The 10,098-nt window shown below is 41.4% G+C and overlaps 1 non-coding gene across 1 annotated transcript; it reads right to left on the reverse strand.

Moving 5' to 3' along the window:
- Positions 1 to 7,626: 7,626 nt before the first annotated feature.
- Positions 7,627 to 7,733, reverse strand: LOC141637823 (small nucleolar RNA R71). Its single transcript, XR_012541916.1, has one exon. It is a non-coding gene; the product is annotated as a small nucleolar RNA R71 (small nucleolar RNA).
- Positions 7,734 to 10,098: the final 2,365 nt, after the last annotated feature.

The following is a 10,098-nucleotide window of genomic DNA, read 5'->3' on the forward strand; positions in this document are numbered from 1 at the left end:
CAATTAAGCTAGAGTACAAAGCCTTTTGGGCAATCAAAGCTCTCAACCTTGATCTCAAGCTAAGTGGTCAAAAGAGGATAATGCAAATTCAAGAGTTGGAGGAATTCCAACTACACTCCTAAGAAAATGCTAAGATCTACAAGGAAAGGACCAAAATGCTCCATGACAAGAGAATCAAGCAAAAAGCCTTGCACAAGGGAGACAAAGTTCTTCTATTTAACTCCCGATATCGACTCTTTCCCGGGAAGTTAAATTCAAGATGGGTGGGTCCCTATGTAATCACCGAAGTAGAAAAATATGGAGATTTTGAGATAAAATCGGAGGATGGAAACAAGTTCAAAGTCAACGGCCAAAGGTTGAAACCGTATTATGAAGGAGCATTCATCGGAGAAGTAGAGGTCATCCGCCTCGAGCCTCTCCCGCCATGATAAGACCATCAAATGAGAGAGTTTGATAGAGTCCTCTCCAAACCACCACTTTTAAATATACTTAACCCTTCTCGCTTGTACTTTTAAACTTCATTGCATTTACATTTCATATCTTTAAAGCATGATTTTGACATGAGAGTTGGTGAGGAAGTGTTACTAATCATGTTTGATGAATAAAGCTGTAGATACCCAGTATCTGCTGAGACTCCAACAAACACCCGATGATTATCGGACTACAACATGTTTTGGGATCGCAGCGTTTGATCGACAGTTTGTGTACAACTCGCCCCTCTTTTCAAGCAAAAGACGAGTCAAAACCAAAAAAACGGCATTTCAAGACCCATACAAGGTCTGCCAATAACCCAAAATGCATTCCCGATACAATGGGATTTTTTCTGCGGCTCAAAAAGGCAATTCATACGCTAATTTGAGCCCGAGCCGGTCAAAAATTCAAAAACGACCGCAAAAAGGCAAACGTGATTTTATCACGCTTCAACACGACCTAAATTACCAATAAGGTCCATTTCAAGGCAAACTAACTCAATTCAAGCCCAGACAGGCACTTATTTGGTCAGACGTAAGACCGTCGCAAAAGGCAAAAATTCAATTTTGCCCACAAACATCCAACGAAGGTCCTTAAATGGCAAATACGGGTTTTCACAACTACAATGCAACCTAGTGGGACCCACTACCCAAGCAAATAAACTTGGCATTGTGAAATGAGACGGTTTCTCGCCTCAATCACGTTTTTCGAGCCTAGGGAGCGGGAACGAGGACCAAAATGCAAACTAAAAGCACCCCTATACTCCTAAACAGGTTTCTAACCTAATGCAAACATCAATTTCACTCGAAATTGGCTCAATCAAAAACACCCAATTTGATTTTTTAGGGCAAAATCCGCCCTAATTTAACTAAGCTAACAATCAACAAATTTGAAAGGATTCATAGGAAATACTTACCTTGAGATGACATTTGTTGACAATGGCACAAGTGGAAGCAAGCTTGAAGGTCCTTTAATGGCGATTTTGGCGAGTTTTCGAGGTTGAAGATGAATAATCATCCGCAGCTCAACCTCGCGTCTTTTTAACAAGAAATAGGGAAGCCGGCTTGCATCGCCAGGTGGCTCGCGCCTAAACCAGGCCTCCCCTCTTCTTTTTCAGCGAAATTTGGGCTTTGGCCCAATTTCCCAAGACAAACTTCAAAATTTTCGTTGACGATATTGAATGTCGTCATCTCATCGAAAACAAACAAAACAAATAGTGAAAATTTAAAACTCGCTATTTTCAAGCAAACGGCGATCAAAACCGCCAACTTCAAAAAATAATTGCGAAAATTCAAAAACCGCTATTTCCAGCAACGGCAATTAAAACCGTCAATTTCAAAATAATAGTTGGAAATTGAATTCCACTATTTTCACCATAAATGTCAACGACGGCACATAAACCGCCACTTCAATTAATAGTGAAGATTCCAAATTCACTATTTCCTTCAAAATGTCAACGGCGGCACATAAACCGTCACTTCAATTAATAGTGAAGATTCCAAATTCACTATTTCTTTCAAAATGTCAACGGCGGCACATAAACCGTCACTTCAATTAATAGTGAAGATTCCAAATTCACTATTTCTTTCAAAATGTCAACGGCGGCACATAAATCGTCACTTCAATCGATAGTGAAGATTCCAAATTCACTATTTTCACCACATGTCAACGGCGGCACATAAACCGTCACTTCAAGGACTATAGCAAAACTCAAATTTGCTATTTTCCTTCAAAATTAAAACAAACGGCGATCAAAACCACCACTGCAAATTCAAGCCGACGAATGGTGAAAATTCCAAATTCACTATTCCTTCAAATACCAGCAAGGGGCTTCCTCGCGAAACCCACTCATTATAAAAATAGTGATGGTGAGAACCCCTACTCACTATTTCCACAGCGGCATCACGAGTTCGCTACTTTCAAAACAAGCCCATTCGACGCGGCTACTCTGATGGTCCATTAACCCGACCATATCATTTGGCTGGCGAGCCTTTGTCCGCACCCTTTCAAGGACAGATCCCGAAGATGCCTCGGGTACATTTCCTTATCATCTGGCTGGCGAGCCTAACAACGCACCATGGCTGGCGAGCCTTACAACGCATCGCGGCTGGCGAGCCCTCCTCACATACGCACCACGGCTGGCGAGCCTTTGTCCGCAACCTTTTCAAGGATACATCCCGCCGATGCCTCGGGTACATTTCCTTACCTTTTCAAAGACAGATCCCGAAGATGCCTCGGGTACATTTCCTTATCACCATGGCTGGCGAGCCTTACAACGTACCACGGCTGGCGAGCCTTACAACTCGTCATGGCTGGCGAGCCCTCCTCACATACGCACCATGGCTGGCGAGCCTTACAATGCACCATGGCTGGCGAGCCTTACAACGCATCGCGGCTGGCGAGCCCTCCTCACATACGCACCACGGCTGGCGAGCCTTTGCGCGCACCCTTTCAAGGACAGATCCCGAAGATGCCTCGGGTACATTTCCTTATCATCTGGCTGGCGAGCCTTACAACGCACCATGGCTGGAGAGCCTTACAACGCATCGCGGCTGGCGAGCCCTCCTCACATACGCACCACGGCTGGCAAGCCTTTGTCCGCACCCTTTTCAAGGACACATCCCGAAGATGCCTCGGGTACATTTCCTTGTCTCGGCTGGCGAGCCTTACAACGCACCGCGGCTGGCGAGCCCTCCTCAAATGTGCACCGCAGCTGGCGAGCCTTTATCCGCAACCATGCAAGGACATATCCGAAGATGCCTCAGGTATGACTCCTTCTTATGGCTGGCGAGCCTTCGTATGTAGTCTAATGGACTTTAAACGACCCGAATAGGAAGTCGACAGACTCTAAACTGTTCCCGACGATAGGTCCTTGACTCGTACGCTCGAGTCACCTCAGCGTCGCCCTTCCCGACGGCAGGTCCTTGGCCCGAATCCTTTCGAGCCGCCTCGACGTCACTTGGGTCTTCAGGTTGTAATCTTCGATTGACCTAGGGACTCTACTTTGACTTTCGCCCTGTCCAAGTCTCAGTCAAAGTGGGGGCTCTGTAGATACCCAGTATCTGCTGAGACTCCAACAAACACCCGATGATTATCGGATTACAACATGTTTTGGGATCGCAGCGTTTGATCGACAGTTTGTGTACAACTTTACGTCGGAAAACTTAAAACGATTTCGAAAAAAAAACATTTCAAAACATTTCAAAAATACCTGGAGTGTTTAATGCACCGCGACGGGGTCGCAATGACACTAACTAGAGTTAAAACCGACACTGGACCAAAAACCGACTCAAAAATTCAAATCCCGACTCCAACAACGAGTCAAACCGAGTCAAACACAAAAACCAAAACATTTCAAACCTTCTACCTTAAGTTTTCCCGGATTCATGAATGGTCAAGTACCAAACATGTGACTACAAAACCTAGGATAGAACAAATCATGATTGCATTTGTTGTGAAAGCGACAACACAACTCGAAGACCCGCGGCATGGCTCGCGCCTCTTTGAGCAGCCCAGGTGGCCACGTCGCTCAAAACTCACACAACCACTCATTCTCCTATAAATACCCCTCAAATGCCACCCATTTGAGATTTACGCGAGTGTCCGCCCCCTCTTTTCTCCCTTAAAATTCTCGACTCGACTTCTTAAGTCACAATCCGACGCGTGTTTACGACCTACCGATCGTAAACACGAGCCTTACACATTGTTTGGTACCGTCATCGTGCATTAAATCACTTGTCCGACCACTTTGACCACTACATCATCACTAAACTTTTAAAACACTCTTTTACTTACCAAAACGGTTTTAAACCGAGTTTTTTCTGATCAAACAAGTTGTTACACTTACGTCGGTCACTCGCCATAACCAAACATGTAAGTATGAGGGTGTAAAAATCCTCTTTTAATATGTTTTCATTTGTTTCATGACTTTAACATGCTAAAACATGCATAACATGAACCAAAACATGGAATAAACGAGCCAAAACGATTTTTGGTGAGGCGAAGCCCCCTTAGGTCGCCAATGGGCTCGCGCCTAAATGGGGTACTCAGACCAGAGATCAACCGTGTTTGTTCTCGTCATTTCCCTTAATCCATTTTTCATATTTGTAATCGGTTTTTACCATTTCAAATATTTTCGAAACCTTTTGTTTCATTTCACATGTTTTAACCATAAAGCATTTTTCACCCTTGGTTCTTCATACCATGACGGTTAAATCCGTGTTTCGGTGAAAATATTTGGTTAATGACATTTAAGAGGTATTTTAAAGCCTTTTATTTAATTCCTTCACATTTTTTCAAACAAACATATTAGTCACCAACACAAAGTCATCCTTGGTTATACATACCATGCCGGATTTTAAAAGATGCGATGATGAGTACCGACTAATTACATTCAAAATGGACTTAAAACAATTAGTCCATAATCATTTTCAAAACTATTCATGTCAAGCTTGTCAAACCGAACCCGACACCGAATATTATCAAATAATGATTGATTATTCGAGTCTAGTTCTTCAAATCGAAAAATGCGGTCTAAACGACCCTTCAAAATCAAACCGGGTTCAAATACCCATTTTTAACACGTTTTATAACGTTTTCTAAATAGTCAGAACATGGCATACAACCGTTGGCTAACCCGCGCCTCAAGCAGGCCTTTTCTTTCTCATTTTCAAAACTAGAGGGAGGCCCCTTACACCGCCGGCTGGCTCGCGCTGATGTGACCATAATTAGAGCATATTTAGTCCCCAAATTAGCCTTGTTCCCATGCTTTTTAGTGCATATTTGGTTCATTTATTGTCTTTAGTTGTTTGTTTTTCATATTCTTTGAGGTTTTGTGTCCTTGGTAGGAAAGGAGTGCAAACCTTGCATTTTCATGGCAAAATGAGACTAAATTGATTGAATCCAATGACAAAGCATCAAGGAGAGACAAGATTAGAAGGCCTTTGTACATATTATAGTAGTTGGGCAATGATGAGGAAAGATCCTTGCATCCCCAAGGAAATCCCCAAGGATTTTATGAAGAAAAGGGAAGAAAAGAAGAAGAAACAAGGCTGAGCAGCAATCCGTGCGGATTGTCCTGAAGACGCCCGTCCCCAGCACCACAATCCGTGCGTCTTCCTTACAAGACGCCCGGGCAGCAGCTACCAGAAGACGTCCGTCTTCTCCCAAAGACGCCCGGGCAGAGACAATAGAATCCGGCCGTCCTGAGCCTAAGACGCATGGATTCCAAGACAGCGCAAATTCGTTTCTTCAAGCATCAAGAAAGATGCCCATCCTTCAGAAAATACCGGCGTTTCCTTAAGTAGGGACTTAATCGTCATTTAAGCCCTTAGTTAACCCTAATGCATCCACCTAATTTCCACTATAAATACCCCATTAGTCTAATTGGAAGAGGATGTTCTTCTTATCAATTCTTAGAGTAGTTAATATGAATCAAATCTCTCTTTAGTTTTGTAATCAAGTTTTAATACAAGTTTTATTTCTTTAATCTCTCTTTTGTTCAACCTTTATATTGGGTAATTGAAGATTATTTGGGTTATTATTGGGAGATTGACAACCTCTCAATCAAGCATCAAATACTTCTTTTATTCTTTGCTTTATTATTGGAATCATTAGTAGGTATAATTCTCTTAATCCCTTTTAATTATTGCTAATTACTTTCATTTGTTCATCATGTTTCACTTTGTTGGTATGATTGACAACCTTGCTAACATGTTCAACATGATAATGAGTGAGTAGTTTCATAGCTAGGGTTAATGGGTAATTAGGGGAAACCAACATGGGGAATGATTCATGCTTAAATTAATATGCTTTCATGGTTTATTTGCTTGCTTGTTTTGATCTTAACTCATGCACATGTTATGTTTGATGAAATGCGAGCCTATGAATCCTTGCATTTTTTACCCATCACCTACCTTTTCAATGAGACTTGTAAGATATAAACCAACTCGAGTCTCATTAGACCATGTATGTTGTTGAGTAGGGAAGACTAAGTCGACTTGTAGGTGTTGTACAATCTAATCGATTTGGCTCCGGAACCCAAACTTTCCTAGGATTGTAAGATATAACCCAACTCAATCCATCACAACAATAATTGCTTGCTTATAATTAGAGAACATGTTTGTATGATCAATTCCCATGAATCCCCTATGACCCCATGATACCCTAGTGCTTTTTATCAATTGTTTACAACCCTTTCAATTCATCTTGCTTATTTACTTTCATTGCTATTTAGTTTAGTGACCTTCTACATCAACCCAAATTGTGACACCCCTAAGACACCACTAGTCTCAATAGAAATCTCATCTCAATTCCCGTCCCTTGGGATACGACCTTTACTTGCCTCTTTACTAATTGTAGAGTTGTTTGTGAAGCTATAAATTGTGTTTTGGTCTAGGTGCTCCTAACGACAAGTTACCGAAAAGATTTAGTCCGACCAAAAATGGCGCTGTTGCCGGGGACGGTGTTATCTTGATTTAGATTTTCTTATATTGTTATTAGTTGTGTCTTTCTTTGCCTTGAGGAAGTAAAACTCCTCAAGCTTTATTCTAATTGTTTTCGAGTTGTTTGATATTTTGAATGTCTAGAAGGTCACAAGGTGATTTGTTACCTTTTGATCGTGAAATTGAAAGAACTTTGACAACCAATAGAAGACTTGCTAGGAGAAATTTGAGAGGTATTAGTGAGGTTGTAGATATTCAACCAACTATTGAGTTCATCAACCCTTTTGCAAGAGAAGGTGAGGAGAACCCAACACAAAATACAACACAAAATCAACCCACAATGCCTAAGTTTTCATCACATTCCGTACCCACCGAGGAGAACCTACCCAATGGTACTCCCACACCACAACATTTGACTGGAAATTTCATTGCTAAATCCGCATTTATTCAATTAGTCGAAAGAAGCCAATTTGGGGGGGTGCCTAGTGAAGACCCTCACTCTCATATGGAGACCTTTTGTGACTATTGTGATGCGATTTCTCAAACCGGTGTAACTCAAGACAAAATTCGATGGGTCTTATTTCCTTTTTCTCTAATTTGCACCGCGAAACAATGGTTGAAAGGCCTTGATAAGGCCACTCTCGGAATTGATTCTTGAAAGACGTTGGCTCTAGCTTTCTACAAAAAATTCTACCCACCGGAAAAGACTAACATGCTAAGAGCTCAAATTACGGGTTTTAAGCAAAGGGATGAAGAATCTTTGTATGAAGCTTGGGAGCGGTTCAAAGGAATTTGTCGCTCATGTCCTCACCATGGACTTAGCGAGTGGTTCTTAGTACAACAATTTTAGAACGGTCTATATGAAGATTCAAGGAACATTCTCAACATGGGATCAAATGGAATGTTCACCGAAGTTGATGACAATCAAACTTGGAACAAAATTGAGGAAATGGCGGTCCATAACTCACAATATAGTAGACCTCGCAAGGCTACTAGAGGAGGAAAGCATGAAGTGGACTCTGTTACTCAATTGGGTGCTCAAATTAGTGCTCACATTGATACAATCAACTTGAAGTTTGAAAAAGCTATGGCTAGACTTGAAGAAGCCTCAAAATCACCAAAGCATCATGTTAATGCCATGACGGCATCTTCATCAATCCCAAGTGGGATATGTGAGAATTGTGGAACTTTGGGACATGACTCAAGTGAATGTAGGGGAACAAATGAACAAGTGAATGTTTTCCAAGCATACAAGAGTGGTACCCCTTATTCCAACTATTACAATGAAAACACCATATTCCATCCAAATCTCTCATACAAAAGCCAAAATGTTCAAAATCCTCAAACAACATACACCCCACCTCCCATGAGAAACCAAAATCATAGACCCTTTTACAACCAAAACCAAGGTTACCAAAATCAAAATCCATACAATCAACAAAATGACCAAGGTTTTGATGTTCAAAAAGCGGTCCTTCAAATGCAAAAGAATCAACAAGAATTTTTCACACAAATGCAAAAAGATAGTCAAGCAAAGGAAACCACCATCAACAACATTCTAGCTCACACCAAAATGTTGGAAACCCAATTGACTCAACTAGCATCTTCAAGCTCACAAAGACAAAAGGGGCAATTACCACCTCAAAGTAATCCCCCAAGACATGAAACGGTTAGTGCCATTCACTTGAGAAGTGGTACAAGGTATGAAGCACCGAAGAAGCAAGTTGAGGATGAAGTTGTGGAAGCTAGTGATAAGGAAGAAATTGTGCAAAACTCTAAAGATGGAGAATCATCAAAAGAAGAAATTTCAAAGAAAAATGAAGACAAGGTCAAGGAGAAGGAGCCCATTGTGATTAGAATTCCTTTTCCAAGTCGTCAAGCCAAGCCCAAATTTGATGACCAACTTGGAAAATTTATGGAAATTGTGAAGAATTTGGAAGTCTCAATTCCTTTCACAAAAGTAATCAATCATGTGCCGGCCTATGCGAAATACATGAAAGACATCCTCACAAAGAAGAAGTCGATCCGGAAGCTTGAGACTATCGCCTTCACTAAAGTGAGTAGTGCAATACTTCAAGGGAGTTCACCTCCAAAACTCAAGGATCCGGGAAGTTTCTCAATACCGTGTACCATTGGCGACACCATGATCAACAAAGCCTTATGTGATCTAGGGGCTAGTGTGAGTGTTATGCCATACTCGGTGAGTAAAAGGTTGGGGATGGGAGAGCTTAAATGCACCAATATCACACTCCAAATGGCCGATAGATCGACGAAGACACCATTAGGGATATGGGAAGATGTTCCCGTACGAATTGGGAAATTTTTCATTCCGGTGGACTTTGTCATTGTTGATATGGAAGAGGATTCCAACATTCCAATCATTCTAGGAAGACCTTTCTTACACACAGCGGTGCGGTGATTGATGTGAAACATGGAGAGCTCACTCTAGAAGTGGGAGATGAGAGTATAACTTTTAATCTTGACAAGACTATGAGAGCTCCCCGTTTGCATGAACCATGTTTTATGATTGATCATTATAGCCGGAAGGATGATAGGAAGAAGTCGGAACTCCAATGGAAGAAGAAAATTGAAGATGCTCCATTCAAAGAGCAAGTGAATTGTAACAAAGAGAGCTTGCAAAGCTCACCAAAGTCAAGCAATGAAGAAGATGGCCTCATTGGCCAAAACAAGATAATGGGAGAGTTGTCTCTATCAACTCAAGATATCTTTAGTGACCAAGTAGATGAAGTTTGTGGTCTTTGGGAAGATGAGTTTGAAGGAATTTTCAATCCCTACATTGGTAATGCTATCGATCAAGACCGACAACAAGGGCAAAGATATATTGAAGAACTTTATCACGACAATGAACAAGCTTTTGATTACTTTTTCAAGGTGTTGAGCAACATCAACAACACCTTGGACATGCCCCCTTGACATCTCATCAAGAATGAGAGTTTGGTGGAGTCCTCCCTAAACCACCATTTGTAAATATTTCTAACTCCCTAACTCGCATTTTAATTCTTAATTTGCATTTTTGTCATTTTTGGATTTTTATGCCTTGATCAAGATAATTATCATGTTTGAGAGAAGTGAGGGAGGGACTAATGATTTCAATTGATGTGTAGTGCTTTAGCTTAGTGTGGGGATAACAATTGCCTAGGCTATTCATGCTTTAGTAGTGCCC

This window comes from Silene latifolia, unplaced genomic scaffold, assembly GCF_048544455.1.
Source record: "Silene latifolia isolate original U9 population unplaced genomic scaffold, ASM4854445v1 scaffold_149, whole genome shotgun sequence".
NCBI classification, from domain to species: domain Eukaryota; kingdom Viridiplantae; phylum Streptophyta; class Magnoliopsida; order Caryophyllales; family Caryophyllaceae; genus Silene; species Silene latifolia.